Raw genomic sequence first — 25,909 nt, 5'->3', positions numbered from 1 at the left:
AGCAACGGCTGGGAAGTCTGCATTTTTGCCCCATGTCCCCTCACAGCCTAAGAAAGCACCGTATTACCAAGTACAGTCCTTTCGACCCCAGAAAAACAGGCGGGGAAAAGGCGGGTCCTTTCTGTCTAGAGGCAGAGGAAGGGGGAAAAAGCTGCAACACACAGCAGGTTCCCAGGACCAAAAGTTCTCCCCCCCGCTTCTTCCAAATCCGCCGCATGACGGTGGGGCTCCACAGGCGGAGCCAGGTACGGTGGGGGGCCGCCTCAAGAATTTCAGCGATCAGTGGGCTCGCTCACGGGTGGATCCCTGGATCCTTCAAGTAGTATCTCAGGGGTACAAGCTGGAATTCGAGGCGCCTCCCCCCCGCCGTTTCCTCAAATCAGCCTTACCGACGACTCCATCGGGCAGGGAGGCTGTGCTAGAGGCCATTCACAAGCTGTATTCCCAGCAGGTGATAGTCAAGGTACCCCTACTTCAACAAGGCCGGGGCTACTATTCCACACTGTTTGTGGTACCGAAACCAGACGGTTCGGTGAGACCCATTTTAAATTTGAAATCCTTGAACATTTACATAGCAAAATTCAAGTTCAAGATGGAATCGCTCAGGGCGGTTATTGCAAGCCTGGACGAGGGGGATTACATGGTATCCCTGGACATCAAGGATGCTTACCTGCATGTCCCTATTTACCTTCCTCACCAGGAGTACCTCAGATTTGTGGTACAGGATTGCCATTACCAATTCCAGACACTACCGTTTGGACTATCCACGGCACCGAGGGTGTTTACCAAGGTAATGGCAGAAATGATGATACTCCTTCGAAAAAAGGGAGTTTTAATTATCCCGTACTTGGACGATCTCCTTATAAAGGCGAGGTCCAGGGAGCAGTTACTGGTCGGAGTAGCACTATCTCAGGAAGTGCTACAACAGCATGGCTGGATTCTGAACATTCCAAAGTCACAGCTGGTGCCTTCCACTCGCTTACTGTTCCTGGGGATGATTTTGGATACAGAACTGAAAAAAGTGTTTCTCCCACAGGAGAAAGCCAAGGAGCTGTCATCTCTAGTCAGAGACCTCCTAAAACCAAAACGGGTATCGGTGCATCGCTGCACACGAGTCCTGGGAAAAATGGTGGCTTCATACGAAGCAATTCCATTCGGCAGGTTCCATGCGAGGACCTTCCAGTGGGACCTCTTGGACAAGTGGTCGGGATCGCATCTTCAGATGCATCAACTGATAACCCTGTCTCCAAGGACCAGGGTGTCTCTACTGTGGTGGCTGCAGAGTGCTCATCTTCTAGAGGGCCGCAGATTCGGCATACAGGACTGGGTCCTGGTGACCACGGATGCCAGCCTTCGAGGCTGGGGAGCAGTCACACAGGGAAGAAACTTCCAAGGACTATGGTCAAGTCAGGAGACTTCCCTGCACATAAATATTCTGGAACTAAGGGCCATTTACAATGCCCTAAGTCAGGCAAGACCCCTGCTTCAAAACCAGCCGGTACTGATCCAGTCAGACAACATCACGGCAGTCGCCCATGTGAACCGACAGGGCGGCACAAGAAGCAGGATGGCAATGGCAGAAGCCACAAGGATTCTCCGATGGGCGGAAAATCACGTACTAGCACTGTCAGCAGTGTTCATTCCGGGAGTGGACAACTGGGAAGCAGACTTCCTCAGCAGACACGACCTACACCCGGGAGAGTGGGGACTTCATCCAGAAGTCTTCCTACTGTTGGTAAACCGTTGGGAAAGGCCACAGGTGGACATGATGGCGTCCTGCCTCAACAAAAAGCTAAAGAGATATTGCGCCAGGTCAAGGGACCCTCAGGCGATAGCTGTGGACGCTGTAGTGACACCGTGGGTGTACCAGTCGGTTTATGTGTTCCCTCCTCTGCCTCTCATACCAAAGGTACTGAGAATAATAAGAAGGCGAGGAGTAAGAACGATACTCGTGGTTCCGGATTGGCCAAGAAGGGCTTGGTACCCGGAACTTCAAGAAATGATATCAGAGGACCCATGGCCTCTACCGCTCAGACAGGATCTGCTGCAGCAGGGGCCCTGTCTGTTCCAAGACTTACCGCGGCTGCGTTTTACGGCATGGCGGTTGAATTCCGGATCCTAAAGGAAAAGGGCATTCCGGAGGAAGTCATTCCTACGCTGATAAAAGCCAGGAAAGAAGTAACCGCGAACCATTATCACCGTATTTGGCGAAAATATGTTGCGTGGTGTGAGGCCAGGAAGGCCCCAACAGAGGAATTTCAGCTGGGTCGCTTTCTACACTTCCTACAGTCGGGAGTGACTATGGGCCTAAAATTGGGTTCCATTAAGGTCCAGATTTCGGCCCTGTCGATTTTCTTCCAGAAAGAACTGGCTTCACTGCCAGAAGTTCAGACTTTTGTGAAGGGAGTGCTTCATATTCAGCCCCCTTTTGTGCCTCCCGTGGCACCTTGGGATCTCAATGTGGTGTTGAGTTTCCTAAAATCACATTGGTTTGAACCACTTAAAACTGTGGATCTGAAATATCTCACATGGAAAGTGGTCATGTTATTGGCCTTGGCTTCGGCCAGGCGTGTATCAGAATTGGCGGCTTTGTCTTGTAAAAGCCCTTATCTGATTTTTCATATGGATAGGGCAGAATTGAGGACTCGTCCCCAGTTTCTCCCTAAGGTGGTATCTGCTTTTCACTTGAACCAACCTATTGTGGTGCCTGCGGCTACTAGGGACTTGGAGGATTCCAAGTTACTGGATGTAGTCAGGGCCTTGAAACTTTGTTTCCAGGACGGCTGGAGTCAGGAAGACTGACTCGCTTTTTGTCCTGTATGCACCCAACAAGATAGGTGCTCCTGCTTCTAAGCAGACTATTGCTCGCTGGATTTGTAGCACAATTCAGCTGGCGCATTCTGCGGCTGGATTGCCGCATCCTAAATCAGTGAAAGCCCATTCCATGAGGAAAGTGGGCTCATCTTGGACGGCTGCCCGAGGGGTCTCGGCTTTGCAACTTTGTCGAGCTGCAACTTGGTCAGGGGCAAACACGTTTGCTAAATTCTACAAATTTGATACCCTGGCTGAGGAGGACCTTGAGTTCTCTCATTCGGTGCTGCAGAGTCATCCGCACTCTCCCGCCCGTTTGGGAGCTTTGGTATAATCCCCATGGTCCTTACGGAGTCCCCAGCATCCACTAGGACGTTAGAGAAAATAAGATTTTACTCACCGGTAAATCTATTTCTCGTAGTCCGTAGTGGATGCTGGGCGCCCATCCCAATTGCGGATTGTCTGCAATACTTGTATATAGTTATTGCCTAACTAAAGGGTTATTGTTGAGCCATCTGTTGAGAGGCTCAGTTATATTTCATACTGCTAACTGGGTATAGTATCACGAGTTATACGGTGTGATTGGTGTGGCTGGTATGAGTCTTACCCGGGATTCAAAATCCTTCCTTATTGTGTCAGCTCTTCCGGGCACAGTATCCTAACTGAGGTCTGGAGGAGGGGCATAGAGGGAGGAGCCAGTGCACACCAGATAGTACCAAATCTTTCTTATAGAGTGACCAGTCTCCTGCGGAGCCCGTCTATTCCCCATGGTCCTGACGGAGTCCCCAGCATCCACTACGGACTACGAGAAATAGATTTACCGGTGAGTAAAATCTTATTACCTTTCAGGGAACTCAGGAAAACTCATAGTGCTGACAAGCTGTTTAACTCAGTGAGTAAAAGACACAGGATCCGGGACAGATGGCAGGGGTAAGTCACCAAATATGAAACCTACAGTCAGGATTGTGACAGTATCCCCCTCTTCAAGGGTGGACTCCGGACACCCATCTTGAATCTTAGAGGAACTTGAGAAATTCATACAGAAGAATTTAGGACCTTCATTGATGCAGATTCCAAAGGTTTAGGACTAAATTCTTTAACTACAGCGTTACTAAAAGTCTGTAAGTCATGGAACACAGGATCATTACTCTCAAAGAGCATGTTGGCCCACTCCAAAGCTCTTCCTCTGAATGCCAGGAACAGATATCGAGTAACGTTGGAAGGAATTACTGCACCTGAAGGATCAGACTCCATCAGAGAGAGAAATTGTTCAACCAGAGCGGCATATTGCAATAAATCTCCATCAAAGTAAATAGGTGGTAAACCATCAGACGAAAACTTAGAGGCTGGAACTGGAGAAATCTTTGGCTGGACGAGTAGTACTGGATTGGATCCGAGGATACTTGAATTGGCTGGGGCCAAAGGAGACTGACCAGGCTGGTCCTGGAGTATTGCTGGACCAGCTGGAACTGGGACGGGCTGACCAGGCTGGGCCTGGAGTATTGCTGGACCGGCTGGAACCGGGACGGACTGACCAGGCTGGGCCTGGAGTATTGCTGGACCGGTTGGAACCGGGACAAACTGACCAGGCAGAGCCTGGAGTATTGCTGGACCGGCTGGAACCGGGACGGACAGACCAGGCTGGGCCTGGAGTATTGCTGGACCGGCTGGAACCGGGACGGACTGACCAGGCAGGGCCTGGAGTATCGCTTGACAAAGCTAAATATTTGTCTTACTTAAAACCCTTTAAGAGGTCTAAGAACACTGTACGCTATTGACGTATGGAATACCGTAAGGGTACGCACGTTGCGTAACGATCGCTTAGCCGTAGTCGAGACGCTCAAGCGCCACGTTCGCTCACGGCCAAAAGATCACAGACAGGCACTCTATTGGCTGCCGACTAACGTAATGTTTCGCTATAGCGTAGCGAATGCTCGGGACCACGAGGAGATCACCAGCGGCGCAGACGCTCACAATGTTAAACCTTTATATGTAAACCATGAACAATGTATTATACAGGAAAACCTTAGTGAAATGATAGAGTGTAGATGCAACACAGTGTAACCTTATTAACTCAAAAGCTGTTCGAGCGTCACCGGCGCTCTGAGAATACTTAACACTATAAGAAATACACAAATACCGGGCTTAGGGTCTAACGCCTTATATGAATGTTATACTTGCAAAAGGATAATACAATACAAGTCATACACTACAATATAACATAGACTAACTAACCAGATAACTACACAGGAAATACAATACAATACAATTACGTTTAAGGGAAAATGAGAGAGAAAGAGGAGGAGAGAGAGAGAGATATGGCTCACAATAACAATAAAGACAATATGATTGCAGAGAAAAACTTACGCACAAGGGGAACGATCGCATGCGCCTCGATATCCAGCTCCCGATTATCAGCAATGAGAACCGTTGAAGAGAGTGAGCTGGATATGGTCGGCTTGTCTATTTATGCCCCACACACACAATACAATTCAATGGTCCCTACAATCTCATTGTTCATTGGACACAGGAATTCGTCTTCGTATTATAACAAAAGGTCATAGGTTGATTCATACAGGTGGGCTGAGACCATTTCCAACTGCTCAGGTGGGTGGGAAACTAGCTTTCCTGCCGCATGGATAAGTAAGTGCAAATAATAGTAAATGGACATAAACTTCTTATGTCCATAACTATTCGCACGAGCGATTAATCTGCTTCAAACCAACACCGGAATATTGCTAATTAAATACTCTTCCGATGGATACTAAACACCACTGTATGACCCATGTCTGACCCTTCGTATCAAACAAAGAGGGATCTCTTTGTCCATGAACATGCTATTTTAACTAAACTTTCAGAATCTATCAAGGGGACCATGATCTACAAAATACATTATATAGTTAAAATATGTAGCGAACGAGTCGCCCGCTAGACGCACATAAACTTTACCGTAAATGCGCACACCGCGCGCCTGCGGGTGCTCGCAGCGGCGAGTATGCGCACACACGGCAGGGCTCATGAACGTGCAACAGGCACTCGCATGAGGTGCAAATATGGCAGTGTGTAGCGTGATATTTTTCTGACTTTGACAGTCCACCCTTTGGCAGTCAACAATAACTGCCACTTCCTAAAACATTTCAAAAAGAGAAAAATATATGTCAAGTGTAAATACATTTCTACGGTTGGGTAGGGGAGGAGAGGAGAAGGTAGGAAAAGGGTATGACCTAGTGAGATAGCAGAAGCATGTGTGTATGAATCCATGTTTGGGGGGGTCATGTATCATCGTGCCGTACGTGTTTTAAATCAAGCTTCGAGGTATTGCGAAGTATACATTTGAATTCCTTCTTATCCCGCGGTACGGGTCTGTGGATGGGCTGTCAAACTTTACCGAGCTCTTTTCGGATTTTGGTTGCAACAAAATGGGGGAGCACATTTTAGTTGATACATGAATGGGGGAATATGTGATTGCTGATATCTGTGCCTGTATTCCCTATCGACTATGTGTGTCATTACCTGAAGGTTGTAGAGATGAAGATAAAGAACACTTATGGTAAATGCGGTGGTATTCTATGTCAGGTTAATGAACATTTGTCGGTTGAAGTCTTGTTCGGTGTCTGTTGAATGCAGTCTTCTTTGGGCTTTTGCCAAAAGGTGTGGGCAAAAAGCTTTGTCAATGTCCATAGACTTACAAAAGTGTTGGGCTAGCGTAATTTTAGAATTTCTAGGGAAACTGGGGGTCTATGGCATAGTTCATCAAATATCTGTGTATAAGGTTGTCAAAACTTCTTCTTTAATCCATCAGTTGTCTGTATACAGGATCAGCAAATTCCTCGTCAAAAGTGGGTCTTTTTACCTTGGAAAAACAGGTGAAAGAAACGGACCGTATAATCGCATTTTCATCACATCATTGTTTCTACAGTTGGGTCATAAATCAAATCCATTGGAATTACAATGTCCTCACTCCTTAGACTCATTACCCTGGTACTACGTTTGCACTTCATTAAAGCCTGACCGCATCTAAATATCAAGCCAATCGTTACGACAACACCTAAGATACATAGGAGAAACTTCCCTACATCCATTATGACTCCTTGAGCCCATTCTCCTAAACCAGAGAACCAATTTCGCGGGTTCAACCATGACACCCAACCAGTCAGCTCATTACCCACAGCAGCAAGAGTGAGATTGTGTCTCCTGCGAAATTCCCACTTTAATTGGAGAATATCATCCATCTTTTGGTCTATGACCTCGACCGGGTCCTCGGTACTATTCGTTATATATGTGCAGCATTTCACGCCGTACTGCGTTGCCAGTGTGACACAATATCCACCTGTCACTGCCGTGAGATAATTAAGAACCATTCTATGCTGAACCAGTTCTGTTTTATAAGCTTGAAGCTCTCTTCCAGTATACCTAAACGTGTCATCATACATTTCTGTGATATTGTCTAACAAATTTGCAAGCGCAGATATGTATCTATAATTCAGCACTCCTCTAGCGGTGCAAGTGCAATCTAGCGCGATTAGGAATTGGATCCCGGTGGATTCATGGATCATGTCAGAGGCCGAATGCTCTGTCCTTTCTGTCAGTTGCCTTTTAACTACGTGCTCGTAATGGGTGTGAGTATAAGGAGCTTGGGCACCACGGTGTATATCTTTCATTTTGGCATGTGATACAGTCATTACCTCAGGCAGTACCTTTCCAATATAACACAATCCTTCAGAGTTTGGGGCAAGCCACTTATACGCCTTCCTCCCGCATATGAAATATGCATCATCGGGGAGAACATATGGGACGGAGTAGGACATAACCATATTACACATCCTCCATGTGAAATCTCCTATCCCTAATTCTCCCATCTGTCTAGTACACGTATCAGTTTGTACGATATGTGCACAGTATCCTGGTGATACTTCTCCAACTCTCGTAATCCTACTTCCTAGAGTATACCTATATCGGAAAGATTTTTCTCTACTGGCTATGTGGCGTATAAGCTCTGTATCTGTCGGCATTCTATCTGCTCTATATGAAAAGGTCATGGTTTGGTTACTCCATGACACTTCCCAATTTCCCGGCTTTCGGGGATTGGTAATGTTAAAACATATTAGGGATCTATCCACATGATATTGGTGGAGCTTCAAACTAGGAGGACTGGAGATATTAAACCTCCTGTCCACCGGTCTCCCACCCTTTAGCTCAAGTACCTCCCCTACCGTTAAAGGAAATGGTACTAGTCCTGATTTGCTATGACCTTGAGGTACTTGAGAGCATACCCAACAATCTGTTTGATTTAACACACTACCCACTAAGGAGTGATAGTCACTCAATGGATGCCGGTCCATGTGGATATTAAAACTGGATTGGCATTTCGTAATGCACCCATCCTCAACTACATTGTCACAGAGCCTACAGATACAGTTTTCTTCAGCTAACAATCCTTCACAATTCCTTCTATTGTCAATGCTATCGGATCGTTTTCTGATACTCGCCTTTACTTGTTGGTTAAGTTGTTCTTGGAAAACTACGCCTCCATCTTTGTCATCAGAACCCATTCCAGAACCTCTCTCGACCTCCATGGTACTCTCGCCGGAACAGACTGCTCTGGTCAACAGGAAAATCCGGATCACAGTCTCTTGGGGCAAGTCCATCTTATAGGAGGAAACGGAGAAGAATGAGTAGGGGGAAAAAAATAGTTGAGGGAGAGGGGATGGGAAGTGGAGAAAAACAATGAAAGGGAACAGGGGATCGACAACTGCTTTTGATCTTATGATTTTCCGATGCTCAGGTGCCGCCTCAGTCCTCCTGGAACAGACACTCCAGTGATACAACTTCCTCTACCGTCTGTTCCTTATCACGGGACCTCTCTGGATCAGCAACCTTCTTACAGTGGGACGAATGAACCCAAGTCTCTCTCTCGGCAACCTTCAATGCTGTAGTGCTAGTCAATAAGACTTGGTATGGTCCTTCCCATCTGTCAATAAGGCAACCTGAGCGTAGAAAATTCCGTATCATTACATAATCCCCAGGTTCAATGTCATGACAATTACTATCTGGTAAATCAGGAATCACTAACTTCAAATTATCATTTTGATTCCTTAACTGTTTACTCATGTTAACCAGGTACTTTACAGTCACTTCATTGTTACACTTCAAATCATCCTGAGGGTTAATCATAACATGCGGTTGTCGACCAAACAAGATTTCAAAGGGAGACAGATTAAGAGGGGACCTGGGAGTGGTTCTGATGCTGTACAGTACAATGGGTAAAGCTTCTGGCCATGTCAATCCTGTCTCTGCCATAACTTTGCTCAGTTTATTTTTAATAGTGCTGTTCACTCTTTCCACCTTCGCACTCGCCTGTGGACGGTATGGAGTGTGCAGCTTGCTATCAATTCCCATCAACTTACACATTCCTTGAAAGACATCACCTGTAAAATGGGTACCCCTATCACTTTCGATTATTCTAGGGATACCATATCTACATACAAATTCCTGCACAATTTTCTTAGCAGTGAACATAGCGGTATTTGTGGCCGCAGGAAATGCTTCGACCCAATTTGAGAATACATCTATACAAACAAGTACATATTTCAAATTTCGACAAGGGGGTAATTGAATAAAGTCAATCTGTATTACCTGAAAAGGGCCGCCTGTAGGTGGGATATGAGATGGTTCTGTTGGTATTGCCTTTCCGATATTCTTTCTCAAACAGGTAAGGCATGACATTGCTCTTTTACTCGCATGAGATGAAAATCCTGGGGCGCACCAATATGCTCTTACCAACTTGCACATTCCCTCCTTGCCCAGATGAGTCAGCCCGTGTGCTGCCTCAGCTAAACATGGAAGATATGCTCTGGGGGCCACTGGTTTACCTTGTCCATCCGTCCAGAGTCCTGAGGACTCCTGGCCATATCCCTTTGCCTTCCAGACTGCCTTTTCCTGTGTGGAACACAAATTTTGCATTTCACACAACTTCTGTGTGTTGATGGTATTAAATACCATAAATTGTGTGGTGTCTGTCTGTCTGGGGGTACCAGCTGCTAACTTAGCTGCTTTGTCTGCTCGGCTGTTACCAAGTGATACTGGGTCCTGGCTATATGTGTGTGCTTTACACTTGATAACAGCCACTCTGTCGGGTTCCTGTATCGCTGTTAGAAGCCTTTTGATGTGAGCTGCATGCGCTACCGGTGTACCAGCTGCCGTCATGAAGTTTCTGAGGCGCCATAGGGCTCCGAAATCATGGACTACCCCGAATGCGTATCTAGAATCGGTGTAGATATTGGCTGATTTGCCCTTAGCCAATTCACATGCTCTGGTTAGGGCGACCAGCTCAGCAACCTGGGCTGAGTGAGGTGGGCCTAGCGGTTCAGCTTCTATGGTGCCTTGGTCATCTACGACTGCGTATCCAGTACACAAGTCTCCCGAGTCTGACTGTCTGTGACAACTACCGTCCGTGTAGAAAGTTAGATCTACATCTTCCAGTGGGTTGTCACTGATGTCAGGCCTTGCGGTAAAATTTTGGGTCAAATATTCCATACAATCATGTGTGTCCTCCTTTGTATTAAATCCTCCTTCCCCACCACTCTCATCCTCCACCCTTTGTGCCTGTCCAGGCACACCTGGGAGATATGTTGCAGGATTTAATGCACTGCATCTCCTTATGGTGATGTTTACGGGGGCCATTAGTGCCAATTCCCATCTTGTAAACCGCGCTGATGAGACGTGCCTGGTTTGGGCAGAATTTAGCAAGGCTGACACTGCATGTGGTGTATGAATTGTGAGGTTGTGACCTAGCACTACATCTTCGCTTTTCGTTACTAGCAATGCTAGCATGTGGGGAGGGATCGCGCTACCGTATCTAGCTGAGAGCTGTAGTATGCTACCGGCCTGCTGGCATCACCGTGCTTTTGGGTTAGGACGCCTAACGCGCAACCAGCACTTTCTGTTCCGTACAGCTCAAAGGGTTTCCCATAGTCTGGCATACCTAATGCTGGTGCCTGCGTTAGGCACTGTTTAAGTCTCTCAAATGCCATCTCGGACTCGTCTGTGTGCGAAATCCGATCGGGCTTGTTTGAGGAAACCATCTCCTGCAAAGGTAATGCTAGAATGGAAAATCCTGGGATCCAGTTACGGCAATACCCACACATTCCTAAAAACGTTCTGATCTGTTGCTGGGTTTGAGGCAGAGTCATGTCTCTAATTGCTTGAATTCTATCAGCGGTCAGGTGTCTCAGTCCTTGTGTTAGACAGTGTCCCAAATATTTTACTTTAGTTTGGCATAATTGTAACTTGTCTTTGGAAACCTTGTGTCCTGTGTCTGAAAGATGAAACAGGAGCTGTTTCGTATCCCTCAGGGATGCTTCCAATGAATCTGAACACAGTAGTAAATCATCCACGTACTGTATCAATATTGATCCACTCCCTGGTTGGAAAGACTGTAAACAATCATGCAAAGCCTGAGAAAATATACTTGGACTATCTATGAAACTTTGTGGTAATCAAGTCCATGTGTATTGGACTCCTCTGTATGTAAATGCAAACAAATATTGGCTGTCAGGATGCAGGGGTACCGAAAAGAAAGCGGAGCAGAGGTCAATAACAGTGAAAAATTTCGCAGTGGGAGGGATCTGCATAAGGATGACAGCTGGATTTGGCACTACGGGGAACTGACTCTCAACTATTTTGTTAATCCCCCTTAGATCCTGCACTAGCCTGTAACCCCTCCCCCCACTCTTTTTCACAGGGAAGATGGGGCTATTGGCAGTGCTGGATGTTCTTACCAGAATGCCCTGTTGTAGCAAGTGCTCTATTACTGGGTAAACTCCTAACTCCACCTCTGGCTTCAGAGGGTACTGTGGGATTTTTGGAGCTATCCTACCATCTTTTACTTGTACAACTACCGGAGCTACGTTTGCCATTAATCCAGTGTCCTGTCCATCTTTAGTCCAAAGTGACTCTGGTATCTGGGATGTCATCTCTTCTATTTGGGATGGAATCTTATTTGTCATAATGGTATGTGTCATTAATTTTGATGGGGAGTCTAACATGTCTCGCACTTCCTGTGCGTGATTCTCAGGTATGTCCAAGAATACACCTTCAGGAGTACAATAAATGACGCACCCCATTTTACACAATAAGTCTCTTCCCAGGAGATTAGTCGGTGCCGATGCAGCCAGCAAAAAGGAATGCTTGGTATGTAAAGGCCCTATTGTAATCTCGGCTGGTTTGCTAACAGGGTAATGCTGGACTACTCCCGTTACTCCCATGGCTGGAATTGTCTTACCAGTGGTTCTCATGCCCACTGTCGAATTTATCACTGATTTGGCCGCCCCCGTATCTACAAGAAAGTTTAATGATTTACCAGCTACATTAATTGCAATTTCGGGTTCACTTCCAAGACTTGCAATCAATTTCACTGGCTGCAGACTACAGGTATGGCCACACCCCTATTGGGTATGGTGACCTCCCTGAATCCCGCTGGCAGCAACTACTTGTGAAGGGGTTAAATGGGAACTACCAGAGGCTTGCCAGTCTCTGTTCGGGGGGTATCTTTTTGTTTCCCCTGCATGTGGCTCATAACTCCGTTTCTGTGGACCCTGCTCCCAATGTCGTGTGTCATGTCGTTGTCTAGGGGGTTGATAAGACTTTTGTATGTTTCTCGATTTACAGTCTCGTGCAAAGTGTCCCTCTCTATGACAAGAATAACAGGTTACCACATTTGACTTACCCACAGGGTTTGGTGATTTATACAAAGGCTGCCTTGTGGTCAGGGCCTGTATACTTACGGCCATTAACTTATCACCTTGTAATTCCCTGTGTCTGGTGATATTCCGATCGTGATCAATAGCTGCCTCTCTCAAAGTAGCCACCGACAGACCTCGCCAACATGGTTGCGTGGTCTGTACCCTTGTCTTTAATGCCTCTTTTAAACCATCCATTAGTACAGACACTGCTGCTACTTCTCGATGGTTTATGTTTGTTTTAATGTCCTCTATGCCTGTGTATTTTGCCATATCTAGTAATGCCCTGTGAAAATACTCTGCAGCGGTTTCTGACTCCTTTTGTTTAATGGAGAATATCTTGTTCCATTTAACTACAGCTGGGAAATACTCCTTTAACTGTTAACTTATCCTTTTTACATTGTCTTTGTTGTACACATCTGTAAAAGGTACATCCTGATCCAATCCACAATCAGCTAAAAATTGAGCCGAGTCGACATTGGAGGGTAAACAAGCCCTCAGCAATACCTGCCAGTCTTTGTTATTGGGCTCTAAAGTGTTCCCTAGGTCTCTGATGTATTTCTGGCTAGCAACTAGGTCTTTCCTAGGGTCAGGGAATTCAGACACTATGGTTCTTAATTCCATTCGGGAAAATGGGCTATACATGGCAATGTTCCTAATGGGAGTGACTCCTGTGGTGTCGGTTTTCCCATTTGGAACAGCTATCACCCTAACTTAAGTCTAGCAACATCATTCTGTGTAGATTCTACAGCCTGTGGTGAAATGGTTTCAGCATAGTGTATGGTGCCGTACTTACCCGTAGATACGACCTCACCTGTCCCTCCGCTAGGGGCCTTTGTTACTAATCTTAAGGGTTGGGCCGTGCCTACTGTAGTTTCTGATATGGTGGCTGCTAGAGAGAGCGCCGATATTGTTGCCGATTCGTCCTCTTGATCACACTCCTGGGGAAAGTTCAAAACAGGGTACAACTTGCACGGGTTAATACTTGCATTGGTTAACTTATTAACATTTACACAGTTGCTAAGTGTTTGTTTGTTACACCCTAATGCGTCATTCTCCGCAACCAATTTCTCTCCTGATATGTATGGTGGCGGCGGGGCCGTGGCTATCAGTTTCTTGATAGGGTTAGATCCCGCCGCCTGAGCCAATCCTCTCTGTATTTCACCCTCCTGTTGCCATAACTGCAAATAATCATAATGTTTGATTCGTCTCTTTGTTGATTTAATGAGACATATCCTCCTCCTTAGATTTTGTAACACTTCTGGGCTAAAGCTACCTACTCTTGGGAATTTCTCCCCGTCATGTACCGTCATTTTCTCCCATTCATCACATAAAACCTCTGTGTGTGAACCGTATTTTTCACACATTACGTACCTTGCCGACCCGACTGGTCGGTTCACTGAATCAACCCGAACCGAGGTTGATCGCCCCCTACCTGAACAATTGGCCCCCATACCTGTAGGCGTTGCTTTCTTCAGCCAACCCTTACAAAAACCAAAACGTTCAAGATAGGCTGACGGTGGCGGTTTACCGAGTACCCCACTCACTCGCCCACGCCGACCAATACGACCTACACACTGCCCTAGTGCTGGCGTACTCGACCCAGGGCCCCTATGAACCTTTATTTACTGGAACATGTGAGTGTGTTCCGCAGAGCATTGACCCTTTCCAGTAACTATTGGTTGTTGGACAATTCCTGAGTGACCAGCGAACTTCCCTTTAAAAAAAATAAAAAATTACACAAATCACGTCAGAATGTACAAATAGTATTTATGACCCGTTTCGTACACAAACGGTACTGGTCAGATTTAACTAATGCACACAATTACGTGCGGTACAATCGTTCAGCACATAAGCAACTAATCTTATGTGCAGAGCGACCAGTGGAATCGAAAATTTCGGCTGCGAATTCCTTCAGCATGAGCTTTAATGGCCTATATGGGTTCTGCACCAACCCCCTGGGTTGTGCTCTTTTCTCTATTTATAGCGGACTTCCTTGTCTGCTGTACCTGGACCTCCTGGTCTGTTCTGGACCTCCTGGTCTGTGCTACAGTGTGACCTCCTGGTCTGCTATACTCTAATGCTCAGATTCTATGTTTAACAAGGGATGCCTCCCTAGCCACCATGTACGTCACTTACATGCATGTACCCTGCGAGAACTCGACTTCTTGTGGTTCAACCTCAAAAAAAAATTGTATAAACTTATATATACAAAACACTCACTCATCACATGTACACTTTTGTTTCTATTTCTATTTCTGCGCAGAAATTTTCTTTCCTTTAGACCAGATGTGTTGTAAATTTGGAGAAGGATCTGTTAGTCTAAATTTCGGACACTAAAATAGACTTGCGCTATTTATCGCGTTGCCACCTTTTCGCCTGTTACAATAACACTAGTGTGTGATTTGAGTTACGTGGGCGTATCCGGACGCTGCGTTACGTAATATACGCTGCGTGCGTCGGCCTTTGAGTTGTGTACGCGAGTCTCACCCTTTGTTAGAGACACGTGTACGCAAAGCAAATATCCACCGTAACACAATTTACACGTTTATCAATGTAGATGATCCTCGATCATCTACCGAACACCACACCAATCTCTCCTTGTATCTTTAGGTAGAGCTGCGTGCGTGCTTTGCACTTTATCCCTTAATGTATTACTTTTACACTTTAACTATGAAATAGCGACAAATCTCTCTTAGCACGTTTATCAATTATAAAATGGCAAACAGGAGAGTGATATATGAAAATACACGAATAAAAGAAATGCAGATATGCGTGTGTGCGTACGCAAGACAGAAATAAACAGTTTTAAAAGACACTAGCGTGTTATTCTTACCTCCGGTTCCGGATTCCCTCAGCACCCTTTACTAAGCAAAGCAGACGCTTATCCAGACAGCACTACGAGGAATATGATCTCCCGCCCTTTGCTGATGGATAATGTCTGCTGAAATTACCTAGTGCAGATATGTGAAGGACGGACGAGCCGCCAATTGACAAAGCTAAATATTTGTCTTACTTAAAACCCTTTAAGAGGTCTAAGAACACTGTACGCTATTGACGTATGGAATACCGTAAGGGTACGCACGTTGCGTAACGATCGCTTAGCCGTAGTCGAGACGCTCAAGCGCCACGTTCGCTCACGGCCAAGAGATCACAGACAGGCACTCTATTGGCTACCGACTAACGTAATGTTTCGCTATAGCGTAGCGAACGCTCGGGACCACGAGGAGATCACCAGCGGCGCAGACGCTCACAATGTTAAACCTTTATATGTAAACCATGAACAATGTATTATACAGGAAAACCTTAGTGAAATGATAGAGTGTAGATGCAACACAGTGTAACCTTATTAACTCAAAAGCTGTTCGAGCGTCACCGGCGCTCTGAATACTTAACACTATAAGAAATACACAAATACCGGGCTTAGGGTCTAACGCCTTATATGAATGTTATACTTGCAAAAGGATAATACAATACAAGTCATACACTACAATATAACATAGACTAACTAACCAGATAACTACACAGGAAATACAATACAATACAATTACGTTTAAGGGAAAATGAGAGAGAAAGAGGAGGAGAGAGAGAGAGAGAGAGAGATATGGCTCACAATAACAATAAAGACAATATGATTGCGGAGAAAAACTTACGCACAAGGGGAACGATCGCATGCGCCTCGATATCCAGCTCCCGATTATCAGCAATGAGAACCGTTGAAGAGAGTGAGCTGGATATGGTCGGCTTGTCTATTTATGCCCCACACACAATACAATTCAATGGTCCCTACAATCTCATTGTTCATTGGACACAGGAATTCGTCTTCGTATTATAACAAAAGGTCATAGGTTGATTCATACAGGTGGGCTGAGACCATTTCCAACTGCTCAGGTGGGTGGGAAACTAGGTTTCCCGCCGCATGGATAAGTAAGTGCAAATAATAGTAAATGGACATAAACTTCTTATGTCCATAACTATTCGCACGAGCGATTAATCTGCTTCAAACCAACACCGGAATATTGCTAATTCCATACTCTTCCGATGGATACTAAACACCACTGTATGACCCATGTCTGACCCTTCGTATCAAACAAAGAGGGATCTCTTTGTCCATGAACATGCTATTTTAACTAAACTTTCAGAATCTATCAAGGGGACCATGATCTACAAAATACATTATATAGTTAAAATATGTAGCGAACGAGTCGCCCGCTAGACGCACATAAACTTTACCGCAAAATGCGCACACCGCGCACCTGCGGGTGCCCGCAGCGGCGAGTATGCGCACGCACGGCAGGGCTCATGAACGTGCAACAGGCACTCGCATGAGGTGCAAATATGGCAGTGTGTAGCGTGATATTTTTCTGACTTTGACACGCTGGACCGGATAACCGGGACGGACTGACCAGGTGGAGCCTGGAATATATCTGGACCGGCAGGAGCCCCCTCATCACGGAGCTGGGCTGAGGCAAGAGCCCCCTCTTCACGGGGCTGGGCTGAAGCAAGAGCCCCCTCTTCACGGGGCTGGGCTGAAGCAAGAGCCCCCTCTTCACGGGGCTGGGCTGAAGCAAGAGCCCCCTCTTCACGGGGCTGGGCTGAAGCAAGAGCCCCTTCTTCACGGGGCTGGGCTGAAGCAAGAGCCCCCTCTTCACGGGGCTGGGCAGCACTCTGTAGACTCTCTGGCTGGGCAGCGCACTGTAGACTCTCTGGCTGGGCAGCGCTCTGTAGACTCTCTGGCTGGGCAGCGCTCTGTAGACTCTCTGGCTGGGCAGCGCTCTGTAGACTCTCTGGCTGGGCAGCGCTCTGTAGACTCTCTGGCTGGGCAGCGCTCTGTAGACTCTCTGGCTGGGCAGCACTCTGTAGACTCTCTGGCTGGGCAGCACTCTGTAGACTCTCTGGCTGGGCAGCACTCTGTAGACTCTCTGGCTGGGCAGCACTCTGTAGACTCTCTGGCTGGGCAGCACTCTGTAAACTCTCTGGCTGGGCAGCACACTGTAGACTCTCTGGCTGGGCAGCGCTCTGTAGACTCTCTGGCTGGGCAGCGCTCTGTAGTCTCTCTGGCTGGGCAGCGCTCTGTAGTCTCTCTGGCTGGGCAGCGCTCTGTAGTCTCTCTGGCTGGGCAGCGCTCTGTAGTCTCTCTGGCTGGGCAGCGCTCTGTGAACCCCTCTCTGGGGCTAAAGACACGGACGCCCCTCCTTGGGCTGAAGACACGGACGCCCCTCCTTGGGCTGAAGACACGGACGCCCCTCCTTGGGCTGAAGACACGGACGCCCCTCCTTGGGCTAAAGACACGGACGCCCCTCCTTGGGCTGAAGACACGGACGCCCCTCCTTGGGCTGAAGACACGGACTCCTTTGTGACTCTAAATGGCTTGAATATTCTTCTCTGGACACCCAACTTGGGATAAGGTCTTTTAATCACCGGACCCCAGTCATAAATTTGAGTCTCTTTCAGAGTAGCCATCTTGATACCCCTGTCAGCAGTAGCAGGATCGGCTACTGTGGATAACTTGTAGACATGAGCACTGTGAAACTGAGATTTGTCACCATTCCCTGGCTTACGAAGAATGCAATCTTTAACAAAATGACCGGAATTTCCACAGTAAAGACAGAGGTGTAGCTCCCTACGCCGCTGGCGTTCAGCTTCAGAGAGTTTGGGCCGTGGATAGCTCTGATGAACAACTTTTCCTTGCACAGAGGAAGAGACTCTATTAACTGGATGGGACAAAACAGGATCAACAACGTTGGTAGTATTCCTGAAGAGATCAGGCATCACAGAAAGAATACTAGACAAAAGTTCTTGTAACTGTAATAACATCTGGAAGAAAATCTGCAGTTGGTCAGGAGTCTTAGTGCAGAAGGTCAGAGAATCTCTGGTGAAAGAATTCCGCTGCAGACACTGTGCTAATTGATGCTGAGTCGACTCCAAACCCTCCAAGCGTCCTGCAATATTGCTTAGGAGGTCCTGCGTCAGACAAACACTTTTGGCCGGGTCCATGTGGCCAGTTCCTACTGTCATGACTGAGGTTTTGTGAACCCGGTGTTAGTGAAGTCTGTGCGGGCGACTGGAGAACCATATGAATACTACCACTGACCTGGTTTGGGAGAGTTGTGGACTCGGGGCTTCTTCCGGTGACTGGGAAGAGGAATCGCAGCAGAGATGGCCGAATCTAGGTTCTCCCCATGCAGGATTAGGTCGGCAGACAGGGGGCACGTGTGAACGCTGAAGGTCTCCTGAAAGACAGAACTGGAAAGGCGCTGATGAATCAGTGAAGAATACCAGGTACAACTGCGCTAAAGTGCACTGGATGCTTGGAGACACTGAGGTGCTAGGAGGCACGGAAGTGTTTGGAGACACTGGGGTGCGTAGAGACACTGGGGTGCGTAGAGACACTGGGGTGCGTAGAGACACTGGGGTGCTTGGAGGCACTGAGGTGCCGGAAGCACGGAGATGCTGGAGGCACGAGGTGCTGGAAGCACGGAGGCGCTGAGGCACGGAGGTACTGGAGGCACGAGGTGCTGAGACACGGAGATGCTGGAAGCACGGAGGTGCTGAGGCACGAGGTGCTGGAAGCACGGAGGCACGAGGATCCGAGACACGGAGATGCTGGAAGCACGGAGATGCTGGAAGCACGGAGATGCTGGAGGCACGAGGTGCTGAGGCACGGGGGTGCTGAGGTGCTGGAAGCACGGAGGCGCTAGGCACTGAGGTACTGGAGGCATGAGGTGCTGAGACACGGAGATGCTGGAAGCACGGAGATGCTGGAAGCACAGAGATGCTGGAAGCACAGAGATGCTGAGGCACGGAGGTGCTGGGAGGCACGGAGGTGCTGGGGCACTGAGATGCTGAGGCACGGAGGTGCTGAGGCACGGAGGTACTGAGGCACGGAGGTACTGCGGCACGGAGGCCACAGGGATACGGGAGCTCTGGAGATCACAACTAAAACAGCAGTAAAGATGAACCACGGCAGCTGTGGTTTTCAGTTGAGACTATGGAATATAATACTGTGCCTTTAAGATGAACCACTGCAGCTGTGCCTTTACTTTGAGACTCGTGGAAATAGTGATCATCAGTGGCAACACAAAAGTAAACCAAACAGGGTAACAAGGAACAGAGTTTTCACAGGAACTAGAGTATAAAGGTTACCTTTAGGGAGCTCAGCTTGAAGACTCACACATAGCTGTGAGTGTGAGACAAGGAACTGGCCCAGTTTCTAACTCAGCCTCCAAACTTATACTTCCTGGTTCTTGGTGATTGGTGAGCAGGATTAGGTGATGCAGAGAGTCTCAGGCTGGCAGAGGATTGGACAACTCTGGATCAGGTGAACAGTCACTGTCATGTGACTACTACAGACTAGGCTGTGATGTAGAATGAGGCCTAGCAGGCCGAGAGAACACTGAAGCCTGAACTTCATATTACTGAATTCAGCCTCACACAGGAGATCACCATAGGTGGAGCTAATTAACTTTCTCTAACGTCCTAGTGGATGCTGGGGACTCCGTAAGGACCATGGGGAATAGACGGGCTCCGCAGGAGACTGGGCACTCTATAAGAAAGATTTGGTACTATCTGGTGTGCACTGGCTCCTCCCTCTATGCCCCTCCTCCAGACCTCAGTTAGATTTCTGTGCCCGGCCCGAGCTGGTTGCACACTAGGAGCTCTCCTGAGCTGCTAGAAAGAAAGTTTAAATTAGGTTTTTTATTTTACAGTGAGACCTGCTGGCAACACACTGCATCGAGGGACTAAGGGGAGAAGAAGCGAACCTACCTGCTTGCAGCTAGCTTGGGCTTCTTAGGCTACTGGACACCATTAGCTCCAGAGGGATCGACCGCAGGACTCGTCCTTGGTGTTCGTTCCCGGAGCCGCGCCGCCGTCCCCCTTACAGAGCCAGAAGCATGAAGATGGTCCGGAAAATCGGCGGCAGAAGACTTCAGTCTTCACCAAGGTAGCGCACAGCACTGCAGCTGTGCGCCATTGCTCCTCATACACACTTCACACTCCGGTCACTGAGGGTGCAGGGCGCTGGGGGGGGGGAGCCCTGAGCAGCAATAATATCACCTTGGCTGGCAAAATAACCACAATATATAGCCCCAGAGGTTATATATGTGGTAATTACCCCTGCCAGAATACATAAAAAAGCGGGAGAAAAGGCCACCGAAAAAGGGGCGGAGCCTTCTCCCTCAGCACACTGGCGCCATTATTCCCTCACAGTTCCGCTGGAAGGAAGCTCCCTGACTCTCCCCTGCAGTCTACACTACAGAAAGGGTAAAAAAGAGAGGGGGGCACTAAATTTGGGCGCAGTTTAATATAATAAGCAGCTATAAAGGGTCATAATTCAGTTAGTCCCTGTATTATTATAGCGCTCTGGTGTGTGCTGGCATACTCTCTCTCTGTCTCCCCAAAGGGCTTTTGTGGGGTCCTGTCTCCTTTAAGAGCATTCCCTGTGTGTGTGTGCGGTGTGTCGGTACGGCTGTGTCGACATGTTTAATGAGGAGACTTATGTGGAGGCGGAGCAGATGCCTATAAATGTGATGTCGCCCCCTGCGGGGCAGACACCTGAATGGATGGATTTATGGAAGGAATTACGTGCAAGTGTCGACTCCTTACATAAAAAATTTGACGACATGCCAAATGCGGGACAGCCGGCTTCTCAGCTCGTGCCTGCCCAGACGATTCAAAGGCCGTCAGGGGCCCTGAAACGACCACTACCTCAGATGGCAGACACAGATGTCGACACGGATACTGATGCAAGTGTCGACGACGATGAGTCAAATTTAATGTCCACTAGGGCCATTTGTGGCATGATTGAGGCAATGAAAGAGGTATTACACCTTACTGATATAAACCCAGGTACCTCAAAAAAGGGTATTATGTTTGGGGAGAAAAAACTACCTATAGTTTTTCCCCCATCTGAGGAATTGAATGAGGCGTGTGAAGAAGCGTGGGCTTTCCCCGATAAAAAATTGGTGATTTCAAAAAAATTACTAATGGCGTTCCCTTTCTCGCCAGAGGATAGGTCACGTTGGAAAACTCCCCCTAGGGTGGATAAAGCGCTCACACGTTTGTCTAAAAAGGTGGCACTACCGTCTCCGGATACGGCCGCCCTAAAGGAACCTGCTGATAGAAAGCAGGAGGCTATCCTAAAATCTATTTACACACACACTGGTGTTATACTGAGACCAGCTATTGCTTCAGCCTGGATGTGCAGTGCTGCTGCTGCTTGGTCAGATTCCCTGTCGGAAAATATTGACACCCTAGACAGAGACACTATATTGCTAACCATAGAGCATATAAAAGACTCGGTCTTATACATGAGAGATGCACAGAGGGCGATCTGCCGGCTGGCATCTAGAATAAGTGCTTTGTCCATTTCTGCTAGGAGAGGCTTATGGACTCGGCAGTGGACAGGAGATGCAGATTCTAAAAGGCACATGGAAGTTTTGCCTTATAAGGGTGAGGAGTTATTCGGGGACGGTCTCTCAGACCTTGTTTCCACAGCAACGGCTGGGAAGTCTGCATTTTTGCCCCATGTCCCCTCACAGCCTAAGAAAGCACCGTATTACCAAGTACAGTCCTTTCGACCCCAGAAAAACAGGCGGGGAAAAGGCGGGTCCTTTCTGTCTAGAGGCAGAGGAAGGGGGAAAAAGCTGCAACACACAGCAGGTTCCCAGGACCAAAAGTTCTCCCCCCCGCTTCTTCCAAATCCGCCGCATGACGGTGGGGCTCCACAGGCGGAGCCAGGTACGGTGGGGGGCCGCCTCAAGAATTTCAGCGATCAGTGGGCTCGCTCACGGGTGGATCCCTGGATCCTTCAAGTAGTATCTCAGGGGTACAAGCTGGAATTCGAGGCGCCTCCCCCCCGCCGTTTCCTCAAATCAGCCTTACCGACGACTCCATCGGGCAGGGAGGCTGTGCTAGAGGCCATTCACAAGCTGTATTCCCAGCAGGTGATAGTCAAGGTACCCCTACTTCAACAAGGCCGGGGCTACTATTCCACACTGTTTGTGGTACCGAAACCAGACGGTTCGGTGAGACCCATTTTAAATTTGAAATCCTTGAACACTTACATAGCAAAATTCAAGTTCAAGATGGAATCGCTCAGGGCGGTTATTGCAAGCCTGGACGAGGGGGATTACATGGTATCCCTGGACATCAAGGATGCTTACCTGCATGTCCCTATTTACCTTCCTCACCAGGAGTACCTCAGATTTGTGGTACAGGATTGCCATTACCAATTCCAGACACTACCGTTTGGACTATCCACGGCACCGAGGGTGTTTACCAAGGTAATGGCAGAAATGATGATACTCCTTCGAAAAAAGGGAGTTTTAATTATCCCGTACTTGGACGATCTCCTTATAAAGGCGAGGTCCAGGGAGCAGTTACTGGTCGGAGTAGCACTATCTCAGGAAGTGCTACAACAGCATGGCTGGATTCTGAACATTCCAAAGTCACAGCTGGTGCCTTCCACTCGCTTACTGTTCCTGGGGATAATTTTGGATACAGAACTGAAAAAAGTGTTTCTCCCGCAGGAGAAAGCCAAGGAGCTGTCATCTCTAGTCAGAGACCTCCTAAAACCAAAACGGGTATCGGTGCATCGCTGCACACGAGTCCTGGGAAAAATGGTGGCTTCATACGAAGCAATTCCATTCGGCAGGTTCCATGCGAGGACCTTCCAGTGGGACCTCTTGGACAAGTGGTCGGGATCGCATCTTCAGATGCATCAACTGATAACCCTGTCTCCAAGGACCAGGGTGTCTCTACTGTGGTGGCTGCAGAGTGCTCATCTTCTAGAGGGCCGCAGATTCGGCATACAGGACTGGGTCCTGGTGACCACGGATGCCAGCCTTCGAGGCTGGGGAGCAGTCACACAGGGAAGAAACTTCCAAGGACTATGGTCAAGTCAGGAGACTTCCCTGCACATAAATATTCTGGAACTAAGGGCCATTTACAATGCCATAAGTCAGGCAAGACCCCTGCTTCAAAACCAGCCGGTACTGATCCAGTCAGACAACATCACGGCAGTCGCCCATGTGAACCGACAGGGCGGCACAAGAAGCAGGATGGCAATGGCAGAAGCCACAAGGATTCTCCGATGGGCGGAAAATCATGTACTAGCACTGTCAGCAGTGTTCATTCCGGGAATGGACAACTGGGCAGCAGACTTCCTCAGCAGACACGACCTACACCCGGGAGAGTGGGGACTTCATCCAGAAGTCTTCCTACTGTTGGTAAACCGTTGGGAAAGGCCACAGGTGGACATGATGGCGTCCCGCCTCAACAAAAAGCTAAAGAGATATTACGCCAGGTCAAGGGACCCTCAGGCGATAGCTGTGGACGCTCTAGTGACACCGTGGGTGTACCAGTCGGTTTATGTGTTCCCTCCTCTGCCTCTCATACCAAAGGTACTGAGAATAATAAGAAGGCGAGGAGTAAGAACGATACTCGTGGTTCCGGATTGGCCAAGAAGGGCTTGGTACCCGGAACTTCAAGAAATGATATCAGAGGACCCATGGCCTCTACCGCTCAGACAGGATCTGCTGCAGCAGGGGCCCTGTCTGTTCCAAGACTTACCGCGGCTGCGTTTGACGGCATGGCGATTGAATTCCGGATCCTAAAGGAAAAGGGCATTCCGGAGGAAGTCATTCCTACGCTGATAAAAGCCAGGAAAGAAGTAACCGCGAACCATTATCACCGTATTTGGCGAAAATATGTTGCGTGGTGTGAGGCCAGGAAGGCCCCAACAGAGGAATTTCAGCTGGGTCGCTTTCTACACTTCCTACAGTCGGGAGTGACTATGGGCCTAAAATTGGGTTCCATTAAGGTCCAGATTTCGGCCCTGTCGATTTTCTTCCAGAAAGAACTGGCTTCACTGCCTGAAGTTCAGACTTTTGTGAAGGGAGTGCTTCATATTCAGCCCCCTTTTGTGCCTCCCGTGGCACCTTGGGATCTCAATGTGGTGTTGAGTTTCCTAAAATCACATTGGTTTGAACCACTTAAAACTGTGGATCTGAAATATCTCACGTGGAAAGTGGTCATGTTATTGGCCTTGGCTTCGGCCAGGCGTGTGTCAGAATTGGCGGCTTTGTCTTGTAAAAGCCCTTATCTGATTTTTCATATGGATAGGGCAGAACTGAGGACTCGTCCCCAGTTTCTCCCTAAGGTGGTATCTGCTTTTCACTTGAACCAACCTATTGTGGTGCCTGCGGCTACTAGGGACTTGGAGGATTCCAAGTTACTGGATGTAGTCAGGGCCTTGAAACTTTGTTTCCAGGATGGCTGGAGTCAGGAAGACTGACTCGCTTTTTGTCCTGTATGCACGTACAAGATAGGTGCTCCTGCTTCTAAGCAGACTATTGCTCGCTGGATTTGTAGCACAATTCAGCTGGCGCATTCTGCGGCTGGATTGCCGCATCCTAAATCAGTGAAAGCCCATTCCACGAGGAAAGTGGGCTCATCTTGGGCGGCTGCCCGAGGGGTCTCGGCTTTACAACTTTGCCGAGCTGCAACTTGGTCAGGGGCAAACACGTTTGCTAAATTCTACAAATTTGATACCCTGGCTGAGGAGGACCTTGAGTTCTCTCATTCAGTGCTGCAGAGTCATCCGCACTCTCCCGCCCGTTTGGGAGCTTTGGTATAATCCCCATGGTCCTTACGGAGTCCCCAGCATCCACTAGGACGTTAGAGAAAATAAGATTTTACTCACCGGTAAATCTATTTCTCGTAGTCCGTAGTGGATGCTGGGCGCCCATCCCAAGTGCGGATTGTCTGCAATACTTGTATATAGTTATTGCCTAACTAAAGGGTTATTGTTGAGCCATCTGTTGAGAGGCTCAGTTATATTTCATACTGTTAACTGGGTATAGTATCACGAGTTATACGGTGTGATTGGTGTGGCTGGTATGAGTCTTACCCGGGATTCAAAATCCTTCCTTATTGTGTCAGCTCTTCCGGGCACAGTATCCTAACTGAGGTCTGGAGGAGGGGCATAGAGGGAGGAGCCAGTGCACACCAGATAGTACCAAATCTTTCTTATAGAGTGACCAGTCTCCTGCGGAGCCCGTCTATTCCCCATGGTCCTGACGGAGTCCCCAGCATCCACTACGGACTACGAGAAATAGATTTACCGGTGAGTAAAATCTTATTACCTTTCAGGGAACTCAGGAAAACTCATAGTGCTGACAAGCTGTTTAACTCAGTGAGTAAAAGACACAGGATCCGGGACAGATGGCAGGGGTAAGTCACCAAATATGAAACCTACAGTCAGGATTGTGACAGTATCCCCCTCTTCAAGGGTGGACTCCGGACACCCATCTTGAATCTTAGAGGAACTTGAGAAATTCATACAGAAGAATTTA

Source organism: Pseudophryne corroboree, chromosome 6 (assembly GCF_028390025.1).
Source record: "Pseudophryne corroboree isolate aPseCor3 chromosome 6, aPseCor3.hap2, whole genome shotgun sequence".
Classification (NCBI taxonomy): domain Eukaryota; kingdom Metazoa; phylum Chordata; class Amphibia; order Anura; family Myobatrachidae; genus Pseudophryne; species Pseudophryne corroboree.
Note: the sequence above shows the minus strand (reverse complement) of the source record.